At 40.3% G+C, this 10,801-nt stretch overlaps 1 long non-coding RNA gene across 1 annotated transcript; it reads left to right on the top strand.

Annotated features, from left to right (window-relative positions):
* Window positions 1-25: 25 nt before the first annotated feature.
* LOC135328991 (uncharacterized) lies at window positions 26-8,621 on the top strand. The gene is made up of 3 exons (XR_010390111.1): window positions 26-155; window positions 581-4,648; window positions 8,312-8,621. It is a non-coding gene; the product is annotated as an uncharacterized LOC135328991 (long non-coding RNA).
* Window positions 8,622-10,801: the final 2,180 nt, after the last annotated feature.

The following is a 10,801-nucleotide window of genomic DNA, read 5'->3' as shown; positions in this document are numbered from 1 at the left end:
TACCGGAGCAGCAGCTGCCGGACGGGGCGGAGGAGGCGGCGCGGCGCTCCGCCCCGGATCCCTCCGCCACCGCCGAGCGAGGCGGCACCGAGGCGGCTGCGATCGCTCCGCCGAGAAAGGAGTGCGGCCGCGCCCCTCCCGCGCTGCCCCAGTGGGTCAGCGGAAGGTGCCGGGGGCGGAGGGGGAGGAGGGCGGGCGGGGCGGCCCGAGTCCCGTTGCTGCCCGCCGCGGGAGGTGCCCCGGGGGCGGCGGCGAGCGGGCTGCGAGGCGGCGCCGCATGGCGGCCGGAGGGGGGCGGGGGGGGGGGGCGGCAAACGGCCGTTAGTAACGGTCGGTCGCTGCGAGGGGGCGGCGGCGCCGCAGAAACGCCGAGCGTGGAGAACCGGGAGCCTGGCGAGGCGGCGGGAGGGGCGTGAGGAGGCTTGAACAGCTGCCGGTGGCCGGCGTCTCTTGTGCCGGCTCTGCGGGTCGTGTCGCCATGAGTGACAGCCCTCACGTGCCTTATCAGGGGTACTCGGCCCCAAGCTCACCTGACGCGGTGACTTTATTCTCCTCACCTTGGCTGTGTTTTCCTCCGCAGCTACCTCTTCCGCTCGCCACTCGAGCCTGTGGTTCGAGATGTCCTGTCTTGACACAAAGACCTGCTCAAGTTTAACCAAAAACATGGTATTTCCGATGCTGCAAATCCGCCGATGGCCTGTGTCGGGTGCCGTGCAGAGGGGCAGGCTCCTCCCGGTCACCGCTCTGACCTTAACACACACGAGCCGTTCTGGTAAAGGCGTCTACCCAGCCGAGTAAGAAATGTCCCCCCAGACTTTTCGCCATAAATCCTATCCTGGTGGACAAAGTAGTGTTAAAACAGCGCTGCTGATAAACGAGCCATGTTTGAAGTCTTGTCGGTTTGTTATGTGTTTGCATACTAGATAGCGTAATGGGTTTCTGATTCATGGCTGGGGCCCTGAGTGCTCCTGCAATATAATAATAAACAAAACATGTAGTTGGATAAAGTCAGAGGTTCCCTGCTTATTTCCTGACTTTATCACTGCTTTACAAGTGACCTTGACATTTTACTCTTGCCTGTGCTGTTTTCCCCTATGCTTTTTCATGAATCTGAGGCTGCCTTGGTCATAAACTAGGAAATCTATAGGAGGTTATATCAGAGGTAGCTTCCGTGTCTCAATTGTCAAATGTTTAAGACATATATGATAATATTTAGCCATTTCTCCATGGCTTGTTCTTCTTGTTCTTTCTATTTCAAAACTCTGAAGTTTAATGGTCGTGAGGTTACAAGAAGGCAGCACTTTAATATACTGAAAATAATTGTTGTGTCTAATCAGAAATAAGCAGAGTCATTTAGCCATAGGTGCATTTCTCAGCTATGCAAATCCCTCTGCTCTTTCTCAAGATGTATGCAATAATCAAAGACCCATGCTAGGATTCGTCCCTCTCTTCAGATTCTCGGTTTGCCTGCAGCAAACATCACTGTCTTGACTTCTCACCTCTCTCTAATATGTTTCCACTCCCTACTCCTTTCATTTTTTTAATTACCAGCCACACCTCAGTGCCTATCTTCCCACTCTCTGCTTTCTTTTTGAATGAAGCTTCTTATTAGGGACATGCTAATCAAATGTATGTGTGGTAAAGCTGGGAGGCAGAGGGAGGTGAAGACAAGAGACAAGTATTATGATCAAATAAAACAGTTCTGGGGATGTTCCTTAATTAAGTCTCAGGATTATGCAAGCTGCCGTTACAGTATTCTTAGGAAAGGCTATGTCTTTATGAATCACTATTAATTTTCATTACCAGCTACTGCTATTAATATCAAAGAGCAAGTATAACATATTTGCAGCGCAGAGTTAACAGTTGGATATTTCAAGTTCTTTTCACACAGATCGTAATGACAAGGGAATGTATTGGGGCCTTTGTAAACAGTGGCTAGACTCAGTGCTCAGGCTGCATCTCATTTTGGGTAGTTGAATTCTGATCACCCAAATTCGCTCCCACTAGAAAAAGTTTTTTGTCTCTACTTCTTGCTTTGTGATTACATGGAATTGTTTTACATCATTAAAACATAATTGTTCCACTTCAGATGCAAGTAACTATGTTTCCCGTGATGATTGAAAAGACTTCTATAAGGTGTAAATAAGTTTATTTCAATATGCTGGATACTTTGGGATCCTAAAAGTTAAACACAATTCTTACAAAATAGACCACTGAAAGCGAGAAACAAGCATGCTCTTTTCAGCTGATTCTTTCATTCAAAAAAATAACTCTCAGAAAGACAGGATATTGTTTTCTTGCTTCACCAGATCATTTTTTCTTACACATAAAATTATCCAACAGTAGAATTAACATTACACGTATGAATACAACTTCTGTTTGAACTTCAGCTAGGTTCACTGATGACTTTGCCAAAAGCACATCTTGAAACCGTCAGGAGCTTCGCACAAATACTGTAACAACTTAAATGACCAGGCCAAGACTGAAACTGCACCGTTCCCTGAGTTACTGAACTGTGGATGATAAACACTAAAAAATGATACTTAAAACTCAGCCACTGGCAAGTAACAAACTGAAGGAGATCACTCTATCTAAACGAGGTGCCTGGATGACAAAAGCTGCTTGAGAAAAAGCAAGTAGCTACTATTGCAGGATTGCTGAAGCACATCGACAGGTAGATGGCAGAAAGTTGCAATGGCAAAGTTTTTAGTAATGATGTCACTTGATTCATAATGAAGATTAAAAAACAATGCCTCATGAGAATAAATGGAGTTTAAGTTATAGTGATTATAGTACTTTACAGAACAACATTCCCAGAATCAGTCAGTAGAGCCATCTCAGTTACTGCTGTAACCTGCAGCAACATTTAGTAGTACAGAAAGTACTATTTTGTTACAGTCCTCTTCTCTAGTACATGAAGGTCAAAGAAAGCATCGTTCCCAGCTAGATTCAAAAGGGTAGGAACTGCCATTGGAGCTGCAAAGTAAAAAACAAAAAAAATTGCATTTCCACCTAGGTGCATGCATATTTTAAAGATCAGACTTTATTAGAAGGGACTAGTGGGACTGAGCCGACACTAGGCAATTATGTTATTGGGAGCTGAGCCAGATCAACAGCAATGTTCATAAGGGTCTGAGAGCTCTTAGGTTAGCAGCTGTACTATGCTGTCATAGTGTTCTTGAGATGTCAAGAACACTTCTTTTACAGTGCATTTTTGTGCTGCTATTCTTAAGTCACAAGGAAAGTTTATTTAATAATTGCATCACGTTCGCATGACTTCTGCTAGCATTTACCGTTTAATTAAATACAGTCTCTTCTGTTCTTCCAGCATGAAGAACGATTTATGAGTTCTTCAGCCACACCCACCAACTAACATAATAATAGCAACCACTCTAAAATCCTCCCTTTTTCATAAAATTGAGTAACTAAAGTTATGCTTGTGGAGGGTGTGGATGTTCTGCATACCTATGGTCTCTCCGCTGTGTGTTACTTTAACAATTAAAATAAGTAATCGTGAAAGATACGATCTTTCTAATTAATGAATGGAAATTCTGATGCGATGTTTTAATTAATTTGTAGGAGGAGGGAAGGAATTACCATTTTGTCCAATAATTCTTCATAGCATGTTCTCTATTTTGTGAAATATATACTTGAAATGCTTGTAAATCTTGAAAACTAGTGACAAAAACAGCCATGTTGGTGGACAACACTGCTCTCAGTTTACTGGTGCTGGTACAGAATAAATGGTTTAATACAGTGAGGTTATTTGAAATTGACATCATTACAAATTTTGTCCCCAAATATGGACCAATATCAGGAGGAATAATAGATGAGAACTCTACCGCTTCGGCATGCAACCTCTGTTTTTAATGCAAGAAGAGCTGCTAATGTGTTCCTTGTTTCATTTGCTTGGGCAGACAGTTAAGGTAAGAGGGGCTGTTCGTAGGCCCTTGACTGAGTCGGTGGAGGACAAAAGTTGTGCTTAGGGGGAGGTGGACTTCCATTTACTTGCAAACTTTGGCTGTCACCTCTGTTATCTCTGTGTCTACACATCTGGAGGCAGTAGAAAACTCTGAGACCTATTATCTGTGATTTTCTACCACTGTGGACAGATATCAGCATTGTTATGATCTATTTTGAGGGAGAATACAGAACTTGGTATTTTGATGGAGGCATGGTAATTCAGGAAAGGTGGAAAGCCTCTCCACCTTTCTTGCAAATGTCCTGTTACCCCTAAGTCAGGCAGTTTGTAGGTTACCCCTAAATCAGGCAGTTTGTGGGTGCCCAGTGGTGGTAATTCATGGAAGTCGGAGATTGCTATTTCCTACCCCGATGCTAACATGGCTATTCTGGTGGTCCCAGTCTCAAGGTAAAGGACTCCAGAAGTCTAATCTAAACATCCAATGTCTAAAGGAAAGGCTGAAATTGTAAAGTTTGGATATCACAATGGCTTAATGTTATGACAGCACAAAATAAATACTGCTTCTTTTTGAAGCTTAGTCATGAAGAGTATATGTTTTTAATTTTAGAATGAACTGGAAGATTTTTTACATCCCATTTGATGAGAGCAAAATATGTGGCTTGGATTGCATTAAAAACAGAGAAAATGAAGCTTAGTCCTAGAAGTAAGAGCAAGGTCTGTTTTCAGGTAAGGCATTTTACAGTATATCTTTAAATGTAGTTAGAAGCACATGCAGCTTTTCTCATTTGATGCGTATTAGCATAACTCAGCTAGTGACACCAGCAAACAAGGAACTGGTCCTTAGTATATAGGTTAATTTTTCTTTTAAACAGAAAATTGTATGAATGAACAAAATGTTATGTGAAACTAAATAACATTTAGTAAAACCTCATTAAAAATACATATATATACATGTATTGCAGCTGAAGGTCACTTGTGTCCTCCATAAGTATCATATATACCAATTTACTTATTCCATAACTTTTCCTTGATACGTTTTGGAAAGATTTTGATTGTTCATTGAAGTTGCAGAAATCCTTGTGGAACATGTTTTGTTTTTGTCTTGGCTCTCAGAGTCCTTAGCAATGACATTTTTAATGGTGTTTGGGATGTAGAAGCTGCGCTGGAATTAATGATCTGTGTTGGCCTGGTTCCTGTAAATTCTGGCACATCATTTGCAGTCAGGCTGTCTGATAACAACTAATCCAAGGAGGGCAGTTTGCCTTTCCTTTCTCTGTTCTTAGGCAAAGCCATGATAATCTTGGACAAATTCTTTACTTAGGAGCAAAGATTACAGGAAATTTAGACACAGTATGGAAGAACATCAAAAGTCCCACTTTTAATAGACAAGTTAAAAGAACGCTATTCAACTTTTAAAGGCCGGTTCTCTATAAAGTTTCTACTGTCTTTCTTAAACTGCATAGACAACTTTCCTTCTCAGCTTCAGCAGACACTGTTCTTCCACCACAATGACCTTTCTTAATTTCAGATAGTTTTGTGTTGGATGGAAAATCAGAGACTCTCTTCAATACCAAGGTTATAAATGATGTCTTATCTAAACTTCCATTAAATAAACAGAAGCCTTTTTAATTAATTACATTGGATTAAGTCTATAGGCAACATACAAAGGATTCTGACACATGGCCAATAGCTAATGTCATTAAAAAATACCTTCATCTACCTACTAGTCCTTAATGGATCAATCAGTGGTATGATCTCAGAAACACAGCTTTTAGGATGAAGCATCATGGGAGCTCCCATCTGCAAATATATCTTGAAAAATTACAGCTCTTTCAAGACAATTTTCACCAGATGATTATTGACACGTCAGTTTTGCACATGAGGATACCACCTTTATATGTATCACAAGTTATTTTTACCTGGGCTTTGCCAGTCGTAGCAGTATTTGACCCAGGTGTTACATCAAATTGAAAGAATGGATGTGCATATGTAAACTGTGTAATTGTATTTACAGAGCACTATCTGTCCTGTCATCAGTCTCTGAGCAAACAAACCAAATGCAGATATACACATCTGATTCCCCAGGAAATGTGCTGGGACAAGTTAAGGAGACTTGCTTAAAGTTTGGTCTTCTATGTGTTTTGATGCATTTTTATTTTCTGAACATTTTATTGTTTGGAATCTGCATATTCAAGAACTTCTCAGGGGTTGGATCAATAATCAGCCTTTAAAAAATCTCTAGTTTCTGGCTTTCCTGTGGAATTTGGAATTTGGTCATTGTTCATTTCGGATTGGAAGCCTTCTTATAATTGAATAAAATCTGCCATGCTTTCAAGCCATATTAATTTCTGGTTTCTGGGTGGTGATGCCTGCAACTATATTCTAGTTGTTCATTATAAAAAAGCTGACTTGTTCCGTACACCTGTATGCCTTTCTCGTTTCCATAAGGACAGTAGTTTCTTTGGCTCAGACACTGTGTTCAGAGTATTACAATAAAAGGCTGTAAAACAGTTTACTCTTAAATTGCTTGCCTTTATGACCCTTAAGCTTTCTGCCAGCTTCTGACTGTGAACGCAAGCAAAAGCTTTGTACTGTATGTCCTTAGTGTTGCTTTCACAGAATATGTTTGTTGCCTGTATTGTAGTCTGGTTGCTCCCATCTAGCCTTTTTTTCCCCTGAATCTACACCATAACTTTCCCTTACAGTCTAACTGTCTTTAAAATGTTCAGTTATGAGAATGTTCCCTCCAATATTAAGAATGGCAGGATTTAGAAATCTCTGGGGGAAAAAGACAAAAAACACCTAATTGTCTCTAACCAAAGGAAAAGTTACCTCAGTGTGGGATCACACTGGCAAAAGACAGTAAAATGTAGAAATCCCAGAGGCTGTCTCTTGTGCCAAAGGATCAGTGAATCCTGTTACCATATCGCAACTAGAAAAGGCTGCTTCTTGCCAATGGTGTGTCACTTGCAGTTCTGCAGGCTTTTACATCCCTAATCTGGTCTTTAATTGATGTCTGTAATTAGAAACACTGGAATACAACTTTGGTAGCAGGCACAATGCCATCCTAACAGATTGGGAGGTCACGTCTTCGCCGAGGGCTAGGCTCCAAGACAGACCGTTTTCCTTCCTGTGACTGTGAGGAATATACTGTCTGTCATGGCCATCTCAGAGTCAGGCTGGTTTTTAAAATAACGTGAAGGTTTTAAGTGTGGGAATGACCAAGCAGTGATTTACCTGCATTTCAAGGAAAGTAAAAGAGAATTAAGCATCCTGTCCTATTGTGATCTCAGTAAAATGTTCCAAGCAATGACCAGAGATTTTTATTAGCAGGTCCAAAGCTCCTGTTTTGATGCTTTTTTTCAAGAAACAAACTTGCAGAAGAACCCAGAGTCCTTGAATTTTTTAAAATTTATGCTAACTTCTAGAGCTAATAAGAACAAAATTGGTGTAAAAGCTAGGCTATACATATACAAACTCTCCAAATGCAGAAGAGAAGCAGTATTTCTAAAGTCACTTTAACTGTTCTTATATATTTTATCCACAATAACTCTATGTTTAACTTCACTTCAACCTAAAAAAACAGAGGACAGATGTAGAACATTCTTTATGCCCTGTGAAGGAAAGCTATTCCCGTTGCATATCCATCCCAACAGGAAGGCAGCAGGTTAATGAGAAAGGCTGCTTTAGGGATGTTTTACAGACATGTACAGGAACAAGCCAAAGATAAGCTATATTATTTCTTGATCAGTAACAATGAATTAATCTTAAAAATTCATAATTTATTCTGTCTGTAGGACACACAGAACATAAATTTATTGTAACTGAGTCCTCTTTCTGCATTATGCTGCAACTTGACAGTATCTGAAAAATAACACTGTCTTTATTACACAGACTTAGCTCTTTGATTTCAACAGTCAGGACTTCGTTCAGCATGTTTTAGCATTTGGGAAATGTCCCTTTTATTGACATGATTTTTTCCAAAAGCATTGACGAGTGCTTCAAGCAGACTACACTAGACTGTGGATTTTGATAGGGCTGAGGAATGCTACCAAGGAAATGAGTTCTTTTTGAACTGAAGGTAGAGTTTAGCCAGCAGAGTACATGTTGAAATGTTTTCTTTCATATGAATCATGATATTTTGCAATTCTGTAATACTTTCTGTTTGAAGACTTCCAAACTGTATGCAAATGAATTCAACAGCATAGGAGTGGATAGGAGGAAATAACTCTTTTATGTTTATACACCATTTACTTTTTGTTTGTTTTTTTCACAAATGAGTGGACTGCATGAAGGGAACACACTGATTTGCATGCGATCACAAAAGGAGTCTGTGGAAGAACTGGCAATACAGATAGAAACTAAGGTTCTTGATTCTTGAATTTACAGAAAAGACAATAAAATGAAAGCCACTCTACAGTTACCAGAATCTTTGTGGGACTCCCGCCAGTGCAGCGTATGTTGTATGTCCGATGAGCAGTCTGCCATTCGAGGGGCGACATGAAATACCTGCGAAGTGGTAGTGAGAAGGAGCTGGCTGCAGCAGAAAGCAAATGGTGGAAATGATTTTTAAGAGCTGGCTGGAGAGCAGCCGGAGGTTTTCACAGCTGGTTGTGCCGAGCCACCCTGACCTGCTTCCAGCGCAGCCCTGAACGCAGCACTGTTAATTCCAGCGTATCAGTCAAACCGTTGCCTCCCGAGATCTGTGTGGGAGCTGGATCTTTGCTGCCTGGATCTTCTCTGCTCTGCAGAGGTGGTAACTATCTGTGTCTTTAGCAACTCGCTCCCTTTCCTGGAGCCTTGAGGAGCCTGGGCTTCACCACAGGGAATATATGGTCTATGTAAGGAATGCTACTATAGCTTGGGCTATAAGGACTTTATTATATTCCTTATTGCAGTGGGATTCTCATTAAAGGTTAGGCTAAAAGGCTAACTGAGGCAGCTGAAGGCCCTCTGCATACTTCCTTTGAAAACTGAGCAGGTCAGTGTTCCCAGCTTTTAATCCTTGTATTCATCTGGTGGCTTCTGACTGCAAGACCAATATGAGTAAAACTCCCACAGTTTAAATGGGAGGTGTTCATGTTTAACGTCTGTAGTGTGGCCTGTTTATACTTAAGGAAATTATCACCATTAAAATACAAAGACACCAGTAACTGCAAGCTTCTCCTTAATGAGAATATTAAATGCAAGTAAACAGGAACAAAGCACTCTTATTTTAGAGTTAGTTTGCCCACACATTGATTTAATCAAGAATCAGTTCGTTCACAGAAGCAACCTTAGGTTCCCATCGCCTTGTAATGCAGCCACTGAAAATTTACATAGTCAAAATACCATACATTTTGTAGACAGGCATACAAATATAAATAGTACCAGCACTGAAAGGTTTACAGAAGATAGAGCAGCACAGGGGGAAACTGTAAAGGAGCATGTTTGGAGCAAAAAACCCACTTTTTTCTGCAGCACCAGTGTCCGCTCAAGAATTTGAATTACAACACAGCCTTGAGGGGAGACAAAAAGGCTGCAGAGATTTAAAATTCCAGTATGATGCCTGCTGATGGGAATGAACAAAATGCAACAAGAGTAGGTAATGTGCACTCAGTGTCACATATACTTACTCTCCGAAGGACCACAAAATCCATTATAATGTCACGCACCTGGCTTTTTGGCTGCATCTTTTTATCATAGAAAATGGTAACTGCTACAGGTTGCCTCCCGTTTCAGTAGAGTATTTGTATGTATTGTTATTTGGCCAAACACAGTGCAAGGAAATGACCAGCTTATTTCTTTAATAAATACATATATATATTACATACAAATAAGATATGCATTACATATTGCCATTCTTATGTCTTGTATATTAACATACCAGGATGCTTAGCAGAGGAAGTTAGAGAATAAATTCAGTTTTCATTAAGATGAAATACCATATTTTGGCCCTTATGTTAAGGACTCAGTTATGTTATTATCATACCTAAGACCAAGAATTTGTAACTCACTGGTATGTAAATGTTTATGGTGCCAAGATGATTACTGATGTGTGATGTCTGCATGTACTTTGTTCCAGCTTCAAAGCTCTTTAGCCATCCCTACTAGTCAACATCAAGTTCCTACTCCTATTATAGTTAAAAGCATGTTTACCTTTGAATTCTGTCCGCTGGTAATTCTGTCAAATAATAGACTTTAGTAACATTTACTTTACTCATCTGATCAGTCCTGTGCATTGATTTCAACAAAATTTCTCAAGTAAATGCAGCACAAATTATTCATGGTTTTACAGTTTTAATTAACACACAAGTGTCTAACATTAGAAAATGAAAGATAGGTATTTAGGAAAAGAGATAAAGTTATTAGTATTTTCCTACTAGCAGTGTTCAGACAGTACACACAGATCAAACAAAATATAGCCACACCAAAATACATAGTGTGCATTCAGCTTTTGTGGATTCTAGCAGTTACCAGATGCAAGCAAGACAGATGTCCGTTTTACATCGGTCCACAGAAACATTTTCATTTCGTATCACTGGGGCACAAATTTCTAAAAAGAAACTGGGAATGTTCTCTTGCTTTTTCCCCAAATAAGCTAACTGATAATCTGCCTTCATCTGTTCAGTTTTGCCTCTTGTGTTTTCTCTTGTTCATTTATGGTATGTCTTCTGAATGTGCTTTCTTCAGTAATTTTCATTGACTGCTTTTATGTCACTTGGCAAAACCAAAGGTGATAAATTACAGATTCTTTGTTATAGAGAACAATCACCCCAGTGCTTTGCTCTTGTGCCACTTCTATGGGGTTCCCTATCTTTCTCTTTCATTTATAAAAGACAGCAGGAAGAAGATCTGTGTTTGATGGGAAAAGGGAAGTGGCATAACCATTTATAAAGT

This window comes from Dromaius novaehollandiae, chromosome 8 (assembly GCF_036370855.1).
Source record: "Dromaius novaehollandiae isolate bDroNov1 chromosome 8, bDroNov1.hap1, whole genome shotgun sequence".
NCBI classification, from domain to species: domain Eukaryota; kingdom Metazoa; phylum Chordata; class Aves; order Casuariiformes; family Dromaiidae; genus Dromaius; species Dromaius novaehollandiae.
Note: the sequence above shows the minus strand (reverse complement) of the source record. Positions and strands in the feature narration are given on the sequence as shown.